The 15,969-nt window shown below is 50.5% G+C and overlaps 1 long non-coding RNA gene across 2 annotated transcripts in view; it reads left to right on the top strand.

Moving 5' to 3' along the window:
* Nucleotides 1-4,718: 4,718 nt before the first annotated feature.
* Nucleotides 4,719-15,969, top strand: part of LOC125615901 — a 22,087-nt gene continuing 10,836 nt past the window's right edge. Inside the window, exons 1-3 of one of the 2 annotated variants that reach the window (XR_007346501.1) lie at nt 4,719-5,362; nt 5,665-5,917; nt 6,505-6,574. This is a non-coding gene — a long non-coding RNA (uncharacterized LOC125615901). Of the gene's footprint in view, nt 5,918-6,504; nt 6,575-15,969 lie in introns of both variants that reach the window. The other variant, XR_007346500.1, reaches the window with a different exon arrangement.

The following is a 15,969-nucleotide window of genomic DNA, read 5'->3' as shown; positions in this document are numbered from 1 at the left end:
ATGGCAGCCAGTGCCCTGGTTCCTTGGCTTTCCTCATCACTGCTGTCTGCCTCTGTCTCCACATCCCTCTTCTGTCTCTCTGCCACATTTCCCCTTTACAAGGCTAGCCTACCTCTGTCTTATAAAGATGCTGTGAATCATTTCTCACCTCAAGTCCCTAAGGTCAGACTCTCTCCCCATAGAAGGTGACTGCCAGGGTCAGGGTGGCTCACGCTTTGGGAGCTATTATCAGCCTGCCTCAGGACTCACACCTCACTCAACCACCCTCTGAGTCACCTGAGAGGTGCAGGTTGAAGGGCTAGTGTGGAGATCTCCCCTGGTAGTGCCCTAACTGGGCTTTACATGCCATTCACAAGCTCGGATTTTTGTTATTTCTGGATGAGGAAATTGGAATGTTTTCTTCTTTCTAAAAATATGTTTTATTTTAGTAGTTTTGCAATACAAAACAACTCGGTTTACCAGCACGTGCCATGCTAGCTTCATGCTGTGGGTGGGAAGGGCTCCGCATGCACCTCGGTGGGCAGAGGAGCACGCAGCCATCTGGGTAGTTCACTGACACGCCTCCTGTTTCACCTTGGCTTAAAAGAATTTCCTAAACTTATGTGTTCTCCATGTGTGAAGGTGGAACAACGCAACAGCCCCTGCCGGGTCTGACGTCGTCTTCCTGTACCCTCTGTCCTGCAAGGTGGCTCCTGCCCAAAGGCACACACACACGCTCCAAGTGGACAGCTTGAAACTGTCTAGCCTTCAATCAGAGGATTCAACCAATTTCTATTAATGCTGTGTCTGGGGTATTTTGTGCTGAATCATGCCATCTTTTTTTATGCTTCTAGGTAAATAATTTCTTATTTATTTGACTTCCCTCTTACTCCTTCAGTGGAATCAGTTGTTCCGTTCTTTTCTGCAGTGGTTTAGAAGCTATTTCATGGACTTGTTCACGTGGTTACGCCTTTAACATGCCCACAGAAGCATGTCTTGGTTTGTAAATTTCTAGACTTAATTTCTATATGGTTCCTTCTCAAAAGGTCAAAATTTTAGCCTATTATCACTTCCCTCTGTCTTTCCTTACCTCCTATTCTCTTATCGTTTTAAAGAAATTAATCTTAGAGTGTTCTTTCTTTATTAAAAAAATAATAATAATAGGTCAAACTGACCTACGGGTTGTCCGGAGGGTTTTGCACTTAAGCTGTGTTCACATAGGTTCTGGCTTGCGTCGACCTTCCATTTCATGGTAGGCCATCCGCGAACAGGTCTGCACCCAACTAAAGGTCCTCTTCTTAGTCCTTCCTGTGTACAAAACCTTCCCATTGACATGGCTCCCAGCTGCCAAGGCATGTGGTGGCCCACTGACCCTGCTGAGAAGCCACAGCAGAGCAGGAGCCCGGAGTGGCAGCCTGGGTGGGTCGGAGCACAGGCATTGAGCATGGCCCGTGGCTGCGTGGGCCCGCCATGCAGGCTAGGCGTCCTGAGGGGCTTTGAGCCAAGGTGCTGACCTGTCACCCTTCGTGGGCCAGGCCTACCTGCTGCAGAAGCCGGCTCCACGCAGTACTGCAGCCCCGTCCCACAACCTCCCCCTCCCCCTCTGACCTGCCCTGAGGAAATGGACCTGGGCAGAGCTGAGAGGAAGTTGGGACTCCAGAGCTGACCCACAGTATTAGTGCATTTCCAAACCCCAATCAGCATAAATATGGACCAATAGCAGGGACCCAAGTGCTATATAAAGCCCTGGACTAGCACACTCAGTGATGGAGGAAAATCTGCTGTAGAGCTCCTTGTTGGGGCTTGTGACTCCTATTCCTTGAATTTATGGGATCAGAACCCTGAAAAAAGAAATGGGGGGGAGCAGCTGGGGCCGGTTTCAATACGGAGGGCCTGGTGTGTCAGGGGAAGCAGTGTCAGCATCATTATCACTGTCTTCCTGTTGCAGGGTCTTTGGGCTGGCTCTGAATTCCTGATTTAAAACAAATTTTCCTCAGAACACCTCAGGGTATTTGGGGATGTTCACCAACAACATGATTCTAACTCTGTGCCGGCGATTTCTTTTCCTGGGAGGCTTCAGAAATCTCACTGATGAAGTCCTAGAGTTGGTAAAGATGGTACTTGTCAACTTGGATTTCCCCAGCAGGCTCTTAGATGTAAAATCCTGTGAACTTCAACTATTGTCTCAACACACAACTAAACTGGTCAGGGTCACTCCAAGTGAATTTTGGTGGACTAAATAAAGACACAGACACAGAAGGTAACTTTTCTTTGAGTTTAGCGACTGCTTCTCAACCACAGCTCCCACAACGGGGGCAAGGCAGCAAGAAAGAGAGGGAGCACACCTTGAACCCGGGTTTTATTGGGGAGAAGCCATAGAAATGAGGCAAGGGGTAGGGTTACAACAACCAAGTGGGTGTAATCCAACCCCACAGGGTGACGCCCACTCCTGGAGCTGCACCTCTTTTTCCGATCGGAGGTAAAGTCCAATTGTATTGCGGGGTGCAATACCTGTTCAGTACCTCTTTACTCAGGACTTAAAGGTGCGCCCATAACTCCTGTCCAGAGCGGCTCCCGACAAATTATGATGAGATGTCATGTGATTTTCTTTGCATTTTCCCGCTCTGTTTTGTGATATTGCCTTGGTTTGATCTCTGAGCTCATTGGTCACTAAGCACAGCTATTCTTGTAAGTAAAACACACCCCACTGGCTTCCATGTATAAGAGCAAAAAGAGGATAGAACTGAGGAAAGAATCAGAGACACGAAAGCTCATTTCAAGATTCCAACCGGTCAGACAAGATTTCCAGAAACAGAAAACTGAAAGAGGAACATGCAAAGAAAGCTTGTTGGCCTGTTTTGCATGGCTTTTCCCACATGTCCACTGTTCATGGATGGCCGGGGCTTTGTCTGCAGTCTGTGCCCCTAAACGCCCTCCCTTGTCCTGTGTCTCTGCGGCAGCACAGTCCACTTGGTGGTGCATCACCACCTCAGATCCTCCAGGGTGCTGCTGCTGGGGGCCTGGGAGCTTCTCGTCAGTGAATGTCCTGCGTCCTGGCTGGTGTTCTGTCTTTGCCTCTGGCTTTCCTTTTCCTCTCATGGTTCCCCCCGATGTCTGATGCTGTTTGTGTCCATTTACCCTTAAGGAGGAGGTGGCTGAAGTGGCTGGCGCTCATCAGTGTGGTCACTGTGGTCACCCAGGGACGGGGCTTCTCTACAGACACTCTTGTCTTCCTACTCAGCTTTCTGTGTACACATTGGGCTGTGGTTTCCTCCGTTCTTTCTATCTTCTGAAAGATCTGCATAGTTTCACTATTACCCCTACTATCTCCATGGCATTGTGAATTCTTAAGGATATCCTTTTCCTGTCACTTATGAGGACTTGGGGCACAATGGGGAGGTGGTGCCCTTGCTCAGTCCACCAGCTGGGCCATCCCACCTGCCATTCCACCTGTAAATATTCAGCTGTAACCTCTTACAGTGCAGGCCGGAGAGTATGTCGTTTCCCACCAGCAAATTTTATAATTAATTAAAGCCTATCTACTCCAAAATAGAACTTTCACAATTTAACTATTGTGATGTCAATATTGTTAAATGTATATATTATCCACTTCTCTGGTTTCTTGAACGGAGAGTCCATATAGTATGTGCCCCCACTGGGTCACTATAGGTCACTGCATCTCTTCCTTGTCCCTGATATGGTGAACTCTGCCTCTTGGTGCCTTGGGCTGCATGGACTGGCTTCTTCACTCTTAGCTTAAGGACTTTTGATGCTCCCTTATTTCTTTTTAAGCTTTCCACTTTTAATTCTCTGTGGAATGAATGTTACAAAAGCTCATCTTTGAAAACTGCCAGTGAGATTGGGGACTAAAAGAAAAAGAAGGTGGCTTGGAGAAGCATCATTTCCTAAACCGTTTCAGGCCCAAAGAGCCTTCTCACTGATTTCTAGACCCTGGGTTTCTTTCTAGGAGATGAGTGCTTACTAGATGTCTGAGCTGACAAACAGGGGCATTTCTATCTGACAACTTTGTCGTTAAGTAAAACGACTTATACATACTATGCATAAAATTATTATATGGTAATTAAAATCATTTATATAACATTTACACTAATGCTTTAATACATACACACACACTCTCACATTTAAGTTCTGGGGCACAAGCATACTTACACATATGAACACATGTACATATCCTTTCTCAAACAAAAGTTAGTCTGTTTTTGGCTGTTGTAACCACCTTCTGAGAAAAGGATTATTATATTTAGTGTAAGTCCCTGCAGAGTCTCTACTTCTTCACACAATACTAAGGAGTGACTGGCAGTGAGTGCAGGATGAAGCATATTGTTAATCAGGATTTCCAAGGTGCACTGAATGTCAATTTCTCTTTCTGCAGATTACATTTGACTGACTCTGTGGGAGATAATGCAGAAAGACCGAAGCAGAGGACGTGCGCACATCTATTCTCCATCAGACTGACGCCTGAGGGGTGGCCAGACAGGTGGAGGTTGTGCCCAGCAAACGTCCCACACAGTATCTCTGCCTGCAGCTTCTCTCTTCCAATCCAGAGTCCTGTTGACAATAGCGCAGTGTGTCCAGGTCCTGCTGACCTTGGCCGGGTATGCAGAGTGGGTGGAGCAAGTTGAAGGCCCTCTTGGCTTTGCTCTGTTCTTCGGACTCCACCCACACCGGGCCCGGCCCTGCGTGGCCTTCTCAGAACTCTGCTTAGTGGTCGTCAGTGGAACTCATTTCGCAACTTCCCACCCAAGATGTCGCCCGGGGTTTGATAAGTATACCGGTCTCTTCCGTCCCTCCTCAGAAACAGCACTCTTCACTAGTTACCATCAGTTGCTTTCCCAGTTTACCCAACAAGAGGTTGTGTTTTTTTTGAGAACTTTCGTGTGTCAGGCAGCTTCTAATGTGTGGGAACACGGAAGATGTTCTATTACAGTGAGGAGAGGGCTCGTCTTTGTAAGTCAACAAGTGAGCAAGATCACAGCCCAGTGTCCTGCATTCTGGAGGAGTCAGCAGTGGGGTGGTCCACAGAGGGCTTCAGCAATGTGAAATCTCAGCTGAAACCAAAAGTGACAGTGGCCGGGAGACCCAGGAGGAGCCTGTGGACGAGGGAACGCCATGAAGGGGTGCTGATGGGAGACAGGCTGGAACATGCCAGGCTCTGGCCTCATTGGGCTGTGTTCCAAGAGCAGCTCTTCAGGTGGGCCACACCTGCCAGGCCTTAGGCTGGGCGCTGGAAGCGTCATGGTAGCTAAGGCACAGCAACGCCCTCCTAGGAAGGGAGCAGGCTAGTGGGCAGGCAGGCGGGGAGGAGGCACCCTGCACAGGTGCTCCCCTGGGCCGGCTGCTCAGGGAGCGTTGCATAGCCTTGGTAAGTCCCTGGGCCAGACTCACTTGAGCTGGGCCTGACGAGGGGTGGGGAGGAGGCAGCTGGAGAATGTAGCCTGTGGGGAGGCAAGAGGCAGAGACACCGGGACACCTGGGCTACTGCCAAGAGTCCAGCGTGTCTGAAGTATGGAGTGAGGGGTGAGCAAGACGGAGGCCAATGTGGAACCAAGGCAGCCTCCAGGAAGGCCCCAGAGGCCAGGCTGAGAGCTTACCTCAGCACAGGACACTGGGGGCTGTGGGATGGCCTCAAGCTTCAGCAGAAGTGGTGGGTCTGAGTTTTAACAGGTCACTCAGTGTGGAGAACTGGATGGAAGGAGAAAAGCCTGGAGCAAAATGACCAGTGAGAGGGCTGGTGCAGTGCCCTGGGCCTGTGAGAGGTGGCCCGTGCCGGTGGAGACCAGCAGGAGAGGCAGAGATGCTGCAGGCGCTGGATCTGCAGAACACAGCTCAGCAACCAGCAGGGTCTTGAGCTGGAAACAGAGTCACAGTGGCCACTTGTGGAGGTGAAGAAAGAGGAGCAACAGCTCGTGGGAATGCGGTGAGTGTGGTTGGAGAGCAAGGCCTGGGCCATCCAGACTAGGTCAGCAGCCCAGGGCCTGCAAAGAGCAGGGCTGAGGACACACACTGTCATCGCAGCCAGGGCACAGAAGAGAGGGCAGACAGGTGGAAGGCAATGTGACAACATGCAGCGAGGCCCACACAGGTAACCACGGCACAGGCTCAAGAAGACAGGACTGTGATCTCTGGGCTTAGGCAGCAAGGTCTCGGTGACACAGGAAGTGTAGGCTTGAAAGTGGCATGTTGGGTGAGAAGCCAGCGTAAGGGAGTGTGGAGGAGCCCAGGTGAAAGTGCTGGCGCCACTGGGTGTGCAGAGGAGAGCTGGGACTGCACAGTAAGGAAGGAAGGGACCCAAAGACATGTGCCTGGAGCACCCTGGGTGATTGGTAAGGGCAGGGGCGCACACGGAGAAAAGTGGAAATCATTTTAACTTTGAGTTCCAGAACTGGGAGGCAGTGTTAGCCTGGTGGACTTTTTCACTCTGATGAAAACCAGGCTGGGTACAAGGCACTATGCCAGTGCCCACCTTGCGGAGTGACCAGAACCTCCTTTGCTTTCATTCCTCAGCGCCTGGATGCTGGGTGTCACCACAAGCACATGGTTGATGTTGGGACACATTACATCTCTCACACAGCCAGTAAGTAGCCTCTGCTCAGGTGGCTCAGCCCCTCCAAGTCCACACTCCTCCCCAGGACTGACCTCTGGGCTGTCTTTACTCCTAGGCAGTGGGCTTCTGGGAGAATGGGCTTGGAATATGGGTATAGACAGGGCCAGAAGTTGAGGAAAGGAGGCAAAGGTCCAAAGTCTGGTCACTCTGAGGAAGAAGATGTGGGAGGGAGTCAGGGTGAGCTGTACCTGATACAGGGGACGCTTGGGGTAAAGGGAGACAGGGAATGGTAACACGGAGACCAGGAGGCCCCAAAGCACTGGATAAGGGAAGCGAGCCTGGCAAAGTGGGAGGAGCAGGAGAGGAGCTGCCTGGGTGGCCACCCCAGCACCATCAACAGGGAGGCCTGGGGTTGCCCTGTGGTCAGACCTGAGGGCCTGGATGGTGAGCAGAGCTGACTGTCCCTCTTGCTGGGCTCCATGCACACCTGTCCAGCCACTCCTAGGAATTTCCACCCACTGTGACCCACTGAAGCGGTTCTTCCCTAGGCCTCCCTGTCTCAGTAGCTAATTCTACTTTCCACCCTCTGCTCTGGCCTAGACGTCAGTCTCAACTCCTCATTTCTGCTCGCCCCAGGCAATAGTGATCAATTGCCACACAGCAATGTTGCTGGAATCTTAGTGGCCTGAAGCGCTAGTGGCCCCAGTGACTGAGGGCTGGGTGCACACAGTGTCTCTCACAGGCTGCTGCCCAGCAGAGGTGCAGCTGAGGCTGGGCTGAGCAGGACACCATTCCCTATAGGTTACTAGGCTAGGAGCATCAGCTCATTGCTGGCTACTGGACAGGTGCTGCTCCCTGTCACACGGCCATCGGCTTCCTCAAAACCCCAAGGTGAAAGCCAGTGAAGTCTGCCAGCCAGAAGGAAGGCACAATCTCACATGAACACCCAAATCCCCATTCCATCATGTTCCCTTATCCTGGCAGAAACAAGTCTCAGCCCATCCACACTCTAGAGAGGGGCAAAAATAATGTCAGGAGGTGGGGTATGCGGGAGCCACCAGAAAGTCTGCCCAACATACCCCATCACAGTTCATTGGTGATCCTGTGGACCCTACCTCCAAAGTGCCCCCTGCAGCTGCCCATCCACCCTGGAGCCAGGGACCATCTCTCATTGGGCCACCCTGGTCTCACTGGTCCTTTCTTCTTCAATGTCCATGCTACACATGGGAGATGATGGAGTTCTCTGTGCCATGAAAACCTTCCCCAAAGTTCTCACTGATGACCAAGTGAAGTAACAACTCATCAAGACCCTACCCAACCTGGCCTGCTCACCCCTCTGACTTCATCTCATCTCTGGCCACTGATTGACATGCTCAGACATTGATGCTTATGTTCCTTAGACTCCTTGAGTTTGTTCCTGCGGTTTGGTGTTTATACTTAACTTTCTCTCTGTCTGGAATGTCCTTCCCCAGTTTTGCATAGAACATCTTCTGTCCTTCAGACCCAGCACTAGCCTTGCCTCCTTGGAGAGGCTTGCCCCTCTGGGAGGACAGCCCCAGGCATGACCCCATCACTCTCAGGCCATTCCAGTGCATCTCCCAGGGTTCCCATGAAGGCCCCTCTGGCTCACTGCCATGCTGGATTGTCACTGTCTGTGATTCACTAGTGTTCAGGCTCCCTGAGGACACCCCCACCCCCACTGGTTGTTTTCCACGCTCTTCCCGTTGCCTAGAAGCAGACCTGATGGGCAACGGATCCTGCCAACTATTGCTGAACAAATTAGTCAGTTAATGGCCCAGGAATCAACTTAATACACAGAGTTACATGTCCTCTGCTGCCTGCAGATGACTGCATGACTCTATTCAGAAAACCAGGGCCCTTTTCATTGACTTTGGTGTGGTATAAATCTGGCCAGAGGAAGTTTCTGCATCCATTATTTTAGGAAGCTTCTTATAGCCCATTGATTGATAGTTATTTACCCCCATGTGTCCCCAAGTTCATTTGATAGTGGATAGTATCCCTGGGACAGCAATACCTGCACGGATGACACTTGGTCAGGGTTTTCACAGAGCCTGTTAATGGTGTGCACAAGGAGAGCACACCACCTCCTGCAGAGCCAACAGAGAGCCACGGTGTTTCCAGGCCCAGCTGCTCTGGGGCAGCACAAAGGGCCTCGCCTGTCACAGGCATGAGTTTCCTGTAAGAACATAAAGATCTATACCAAGTGACAATGAAAGCAACTGGGGAAAAACAAGGGTGTTCAGGAGTGTCATGGAGGCGAAGGAAATTGGAAACATTCCAAGTTGCTCTTTGGGTTGATTGTGCTTCTCACTGAGGAGGCCCATGATTGGCATCCGTTAAACACATCTTTGTGTGGGGGAGCCCCATCTTACTCATTTCAGATTTTCCCACCTCCCGTGGGCACCAGTTTGCTCAAGGCTTTTTCTGAAGCGAGTGTGTGTCCTAGGCAGCTTTAGTGGGGAGAGAGGCGCCTGCTCTGATTCCTCAGGTTTGGCCCTGTCTTGTCCTGGTCCTCAAGCCAGTAATTACACGGAAAGGACAGGAAGGTGCAAAGGCAAAGCCAAGGAGCCCTGGCTCTGAGGACAGTCCGTGGAGGTTGGCCAGGAAACGAAGCTCCAATAGAGTCCAGCAGAGGGAATTAACCTAGAATGTGGTGGGAAGGCCCCCAGAGAGCTGGGCCGCCTACAGCAGGCAGTGGAAGACCACAGAGGTCAGCGGCTGCAGCGGGCCACCACCGAGGCAGAGGGGTGTTAAGGGCTGAGCTGGATTCCCCAGAGACAGGTTGAAGTCCTAATTCCCAGTGCCTCAGAATGGGGCCTATTTGGAGGTAAGATCATTGTAAATGCAACTGGGTGAGTTCAAAGGAGACCACCCTGGAGTAGTGGCTGCTGATCCAACATGGCTAATGTCCTATGGAAAGGGGAAGACATGGGAAGAGAGTCAGGTGAAGACCAAGACAGGAATGAGAAGGGTCCATGGCAGACCCAGGGACAGCAGAAATTGTGGCCATGCCAGCATCCTGGAAAGGTAAGGCCAGAGTCCCAAGGGACCATGGCCCTGCAAACAACTCAATTTGGGACTTCTAACCAGAACGCTGACAAAGTAAATTCCTGTTGTTAGAGGCTCTCTAGGAAACGGATGTCGACGGCACACCCAGAACCCACACTGGAGAATAGGGATTTATATGTGGGCCAGACAGAGGCTGGGACCACAGGGACAGCCTGTCTGTTAGGGTCTGGGAGTATGGAGTGGCCATCAGGCGGGCGAGGGCCAGGAGGGGAGGCAGGACCACCTCTCTCCCTTCCATCCTCCTGGCTCCTGCCAGGGCCTCTTTTTCTCTGAGCCTGGTTGGAAACCGGTTGGCAGGAGAGCCTGAGAAAAAGTAGTTCTCAGGGGCAGGGGATGGACAGGACTGTGCTCTAAGACAATCCTGGCCCAGAGGGCGGTCACCTAGACTGCTATGTGCAGACCACATTCTCACTAAGCCAAGGCTGCAAGGACAGGGCCTCCAGCTCCACAGCCCCCGCAAAGTGGAAGCCGTGAGTGTCTGAAGTGAGAAGCCCACATGTAAAGGCAAGACGTTAAAACCCACTGTTGTTTGATTATTAAAGTATTCATCAAATGACCTAGAGCCAAGAAACCACCCGGAGCAAATTTGGGACAATTTCACACATTTGGATCTGGGACAAAAAAATATCACTTTTTATCCCTCATTTTCATGAAGAGGACTTGCAACAGAAGTGTTCAGGATTGCTAGGAAACAGTGGAGAGGAAACATAGGGCTGAAGACCTACAGGAATTTAAAAATAGGAAAGTGAGAGATTGAGATTGTGCCCAGTCAAATCTTCAACCAAAATCAGGAAGAAAGTGAATGGGGACTGGAGAGGTCTTTGGGTCACGACCCCAGGTCACGCCCCTGCACCTGACCCCCCACCTCAAAAGCTGAATCAGTGTTTTTGCAAAGATTTGAAACACTTGTGGACCAAAATAAACTAGGGTCCTTAGAATTAAAACCCCCATCATTCTTTAAGCCAAATTTGGTCATGAATCTGAGCTGAAGTATTCTTTCATTTAGAACAGAAAATAAATATGCATAAACTTATGTGTAATACACTTTATGTTTATACACATTTATTATTCATGATAAAAGAAGGCGTACAGATCCACTTGCAGGAGACAACCCTCTTGGAACTCACAGTTTCTCAGGTTAGTCCTTGCACAGAGGGTGGTCCACTGTCTTCAACCAAGATGTTATTTGGACTGCTAATAAAAAGAGGGATTACATTAAATTTGTGAAAAATTACATTCTGCAAAAGAGCGAGGTGGCATGGTCTTTGCTTTCCAACATTTTGAATTAGTTCAGAAACAGAATCGAGAAACCATATGCCCAGCAAGCTGCAGTGACCTCGGCAGGCACAAGTACTCACAGGGAGCCTTGGGCAAACTCACGGTCATTGCACTCACAGGATAATCACGGGGCCTTGCTGATAGAAGCAGGGTCTGTAGGTTTCTGTCAGTGTGATATTCAGTGTGAGAGGTTGAGATTGTCTAACAAGCCCACCAATGCTGAACACAAGCTGCAAAGATTGTGAAATGATAGACAAATCAGGAGTTAGTGGCTGGAATGTCAAGTCCGAGACGTTGCATTGACATGCAATCAAAGACCACAAATGAGGCCAGGGGTCTGCAGTGAAGAGGCACCAGCCTCTGGGATTTGCACAGAAGGGAGCACAGAGCCCTGTGTTGATCAGAGCAGGAAGTATTTAAAAACTGCATGGAGTTTTGAGAGAGTTCACTGCAGTTAGAACCCACTGAATTGCCATGTCCAGAGTCCTAGGTTGTGGCCTCCAACTCCCAGCCACCCTAGACTGCCCCTCTGGTGAGTTCTGCATTCCCCAAACACAGGAAGCATCCTCACCTCTCTGAGGTAACCTTCCTAGGATGCAGTGACCCCTCTGCCATTGTGAGGCCTTTGTTCTGGCCTTTCAAGACAGCCAGGCCAGGTCAAGGGCAGGTGGATTTAGAAAGGTCTTGGGGAGTCTCCAGGGGACAGAGGCCTTTGATGAAGGTGGTTACTGTGAGAAGCAGAAAATGATTTGTGGTATCACCCAGTAAACCTCAAAAGTTGCTGGAGATCATTAATCATAGCAAGGTGGGTGCATGCCATGCCCACTTTAGAACCGTGGGTGCCTCCAGCAGGCCAGATGGAGCCCAGAAATTCCATCCTGACACTCCCAGATAAATGCTTTTTAGGTCCGGGTTTGGTGGTGAAGCTGCAAACATGATCAGAGTCTCATGGGATATCAGAATGAGGAAAGTAGTTCAAGTAAACATCTGTCTTGAATCTTTTTAGCATCGCAGGCCTCTTTGAATGTATGATGAACACTGCAGATTTTGCCTCTGGAAAATAAAAATCCCACACAGAGAAACACACAATTGGAAGGAGGCTGAAGAATCCCTGCGAGTCATGGACCCTTTAGGGGCTGATGGGTTCCTGAACCAGAACCTCCTGGATCAGGAGGTCTTATAGACACAGTTCAACACACACTGGAAGATGAGCAGGGCTTCTGAGGACAGAAGCAACTTCCAGGGTATCCTGGGATGAGCAGCTCACAGTGTCTGCTCCTAGGGAGCTGCTCCCGGGCTCACAGATCAGCAGAAGAGGGTAGTTGCTGTGGACAGGTGTGTGGGAAAAACCTACCCCTTTTCCTTTAGAGGAAATCTCAGCGACTCCAGGATGTGGTGGGAAGAGAGAAGAGAGGGCCCCTCCTGACACACTTGCTATAAGTGGAAAGGCATTCCGTGCCCCTGACCCACCAAACTCCCCGCTCAGCCTCGCCTGCCTTCAACCTGCTGAGAACGCTCACGCAGGCTACGGTGCACACAAACGCCCGCACAGAGCCCCGTTTGTAGGAAGTGTTGAACATGCTGCGTACACACAGGTGGGCATCTGCACACATGGGGGCATGTGGAAATAAAGTACAAGATCCAAAATGCCACTCCCAGTGACTGTGGAGTGTTGCTGTTCCCCTGGTGATCACAGGGCTGGCCGTGGGCAGTGACCCCTGTGGCTGCCCAGCATTGAGAGGGCATCGTACAGTGCACATCATCAGCTTGGGGAAAGACCAAGATCTAAGATTCAAAGCAGGGTTCCCATGGAACCAAGAGTATTGTTTTTACACCCCTACACAGCGGAAAACTGTGGTCAGTGGGGACTTATCCCTGCATTTATGGAGGACCTGTGCTTCAGTATGATGAGGATACTCCTGGCAGGAATTGGAACTCAAGTTCTCTTGCTCCCAGGAGGTCCTCCCTCACTCTGAAAACATTAGCCAGCAGGATATTCTTGCCAGGACCCATGGCACAGTGGTGGGGACCCAGGAGATGTTGCTGGCAAAGCACAAAGTGAAGCTAGAAGGCCAGGGGCTTCCTGCAATGGTCCAACCCTGGGCTTGGCAATCAGGGCAGTTTTGGACACCCAGGAGAAGCCAAGAAGTGAAGTGCAAGCCCATAGGAAGTAGGGACCTTGCAGAGGAAAGAGGCCTTTCAGAGAGACAGGGCCCTGCCTGTGACAGGAGCAGCCAGAGCCCCAGCCTGCGTTATCAGTGGAAGAACAGAAGGTGCCAGGGAGATCCTGAGCTGGCACAAGCCAGGAGGGCCAGAGAAAGTGACCAAGGGTCAGACTGAAACCCTCAGGGCAGCCCACACCACAGGCTTGACCATGGGTGGCTCAGCCACTGTGGTCTCCCTTCTGACTGGCATTCAGGTAAACCCAATGGCCACTGCTCTGTGTCTCTAAGGAAGGCTCAGTTACTGGCATATTTTGTGGGATTTTGGTTTTTCCATCCTCCAAGGGCCACATGGAACAAAAGCCACATCACCTGGATTCTCACTCCAGCCTGGATGTGAGCACTTTCCCACACAGGCGTGAAGCAAAGCAATATGGGTTTTATTGAACTTTGGGACAGCTAGTTAATTAAAAAACAAAAACAGTTCACATTGCCCTTTATAAATGAGAAAATGGAAATAGTCCCCAGGGGAATTAGGATTATGCATTTTGATGACTTTAGGACATGGGAAGTCTGGTTTTGTGTGGGTCAGTGGTTCAGGTGAGCATCTAGCACAGAGTTTGACCTCGTGAAGAAGGGGGGCAGAAGATCTTCATCTGTGTTATTAATGAAATGAATGCAGAGCCCTTTTCTCATGCCAAGCCCTGCAGAGTAGGTACAGAACTGCACGGTCCTCCTTCCTCTTAGTCTGGGAAGCCAGGAAGACATTACTTGAGAATCCACTCAGGGCTTTGGAGACCGGAAGAGTAACAGGATGCAATACGGGTGGAGCATTGGCCACAACAGGCAAGGCTGGGGTTGTTGAGAGGGTGGAAAAAAGGTTTCCTGCACAAAACCCAACACCGTTCTGTTTCACTGCTCTCCTGAGACCCTTCCTGGAACACAAGGCACATCTGTGCCTGGAAGCAGGCAACAGCTCTGAAGGCTGCAGGGCCTAGAGTCACTGGAGCCTGGGGAGGAAAGAGGAGGGAGGTGGCCCTACCAACACACATGTTCGGTCCTGCAGGGTGGCCCAGGAGTAGCCATAAAACACACACCTGCAAAGTACAAGTGGCACAGCCCATGTCCCCTCTCTCCCCACAGATCACTGTCTCGCTATGACAGCAGGTCTTTCTGAGGCACTCCAGGGCCACATCTCCAAGCCTCCTGCCTAGCCTAGGAACACCGCCTGCTGAGCACTGATGGTTCACCTTGGGGGCTGGAGACATCCAGAGGCAAGATCTCCAGAGCCTGCGAGTGTGAGGAAGCACTCTCAGGAACCCAAGGTTTAAAGAAATCTCATTGTTTGGCGCACACATTCAGTAGAGCAACTTGGAGTATGTCCTGTACGTCAGGCATTGCACCAAGGGCAGGAGCACTTGAGGGGCCACGGGCACCCCAGGGAATTAGCTGACCTGCGTCTGGACAGGGCTCTTGTCTCCCCAGAACCTTGGCTTCCTAAAGCACTGCCATTTTGAATTTCGCGATACCTAAAGCTCAAGGCTGCATGAAGGCAGGGGCTGGTTTGCCCTGGATGCTGTCTTCCAGCATCAGTTCCCTGAGAGCCATCCTAAGCCCTACTCAGAGCACATTTGTCCAAGCACTCAGATAATCTGCTTCAAAGCCCTGGGTGACCAGGGACTGCCCAAGGCGGGATCTTGCAGGAACCAGGACACACATGAGCATGTGGGTAGCCTTTCCACTTTGCCACCTGTGTTATCTGTAGGTGCTGACCCCATCCCACCAGCCAGGTCCTCATGCACTTCCCTGATGTCCTCCTACCATCTCACAAGAACTGCTGCCTCCACCCTCTGTTTCAAGTCAGCCCTGAACAGGAGCAGCAGGTGGGAGATGGGGGAGGAGAGCTGCTGGTTCCTCCAGAGGCCATCCGGCTTCTCTGGTTTCTTAAGAGGGTTTCAGCAAACACACTCCTGTTTTAAGCATTTTCTAAAAAGCTACTTTTGCAGACTGCATGTTCTCTTATGAGCTCATCTTTTGCCCAATGACATAAGGCAAGGAATTACAAAACCACCATTTCTAATTGAAGCATAAAATGGGACAAACGGAGAATGCCAGATTCACTCCCTTTCCCTCACTAGGTTTTTCTAGTTCAGACGACATTTCAAAACTATTATAGGGTCTAAACAATTTTCAAGAAATGGAAGACATGGTCTCTGATCTCCACTATTTTTATTTCTTTTGTTAAATATTTTAAAAATATAATATAGTACTTTCAGGTCTATTTAGAAAGTATGATGGTAATAATCCAAAACCTCACCCCTCATGATCTGTACTCCCAGTTTGGCATAATGCCTTCCGCTCTTTGTGTCTTCAAGTATTTCATTTAGTGACACTCATAAGTTCCATTTGACTTCATAAACCTGAGAGCACCAGCTCCACGGGAAGCAAAGGAAGGTGGTAAACAGAGTTTCATCACCAGAAAGTCCTGAATTCTTATAAAGAAAGAGAGAAAGGAGACTTAAGAACAAAACATTCTCTGCCACTGGATTTTAATTAGAACTATAGTAACCATGTGATGTAAGGTTAGAAACATGCATTTTGTGAGATTAAGTTCTCTAATTCCCACACGTATGTCTCCTTGTTGAGAGCCACAGCCAAAGGGGCCCCAGCAAACTTCCAGCTGCCAGCAAACTTCCAACTGCCGGCTGATGATTGGCTCACAGCGGCCCCAGCAACATCTAGCTGATTGGCTCCTCGGCCCCAGCAACATCTAGCTGATTGGCTCCTCTGCGGTGATGCTCATTGGACTGTTTCCCTGCCCTTTCAGACCACGGAGCTGCTCATTGGGGGACTTTTTTGGCTCCGCCCACGTGACCCAGCCAATCGGCCTCAAGA

Source organism: Marmota marmota, unplaced genomic scaffold, assembly GCF_001458135.2.
Source record: "Marmota marmota marmota unplaced genomic scaffold, marMar, whole genome shotgun sequence".
Classification (NCBI taxonomy): Eukaryota; Metazoa; Chordata; class Mammalia; order Rodentia; family Sciuridae; genus Marmota; species Marmota marmota.
The sequence above is the reverse complement of the archived record's forward strand: the minus strand, read 5'-3'. Positions and strand labels throughout refer to the sequence as shown.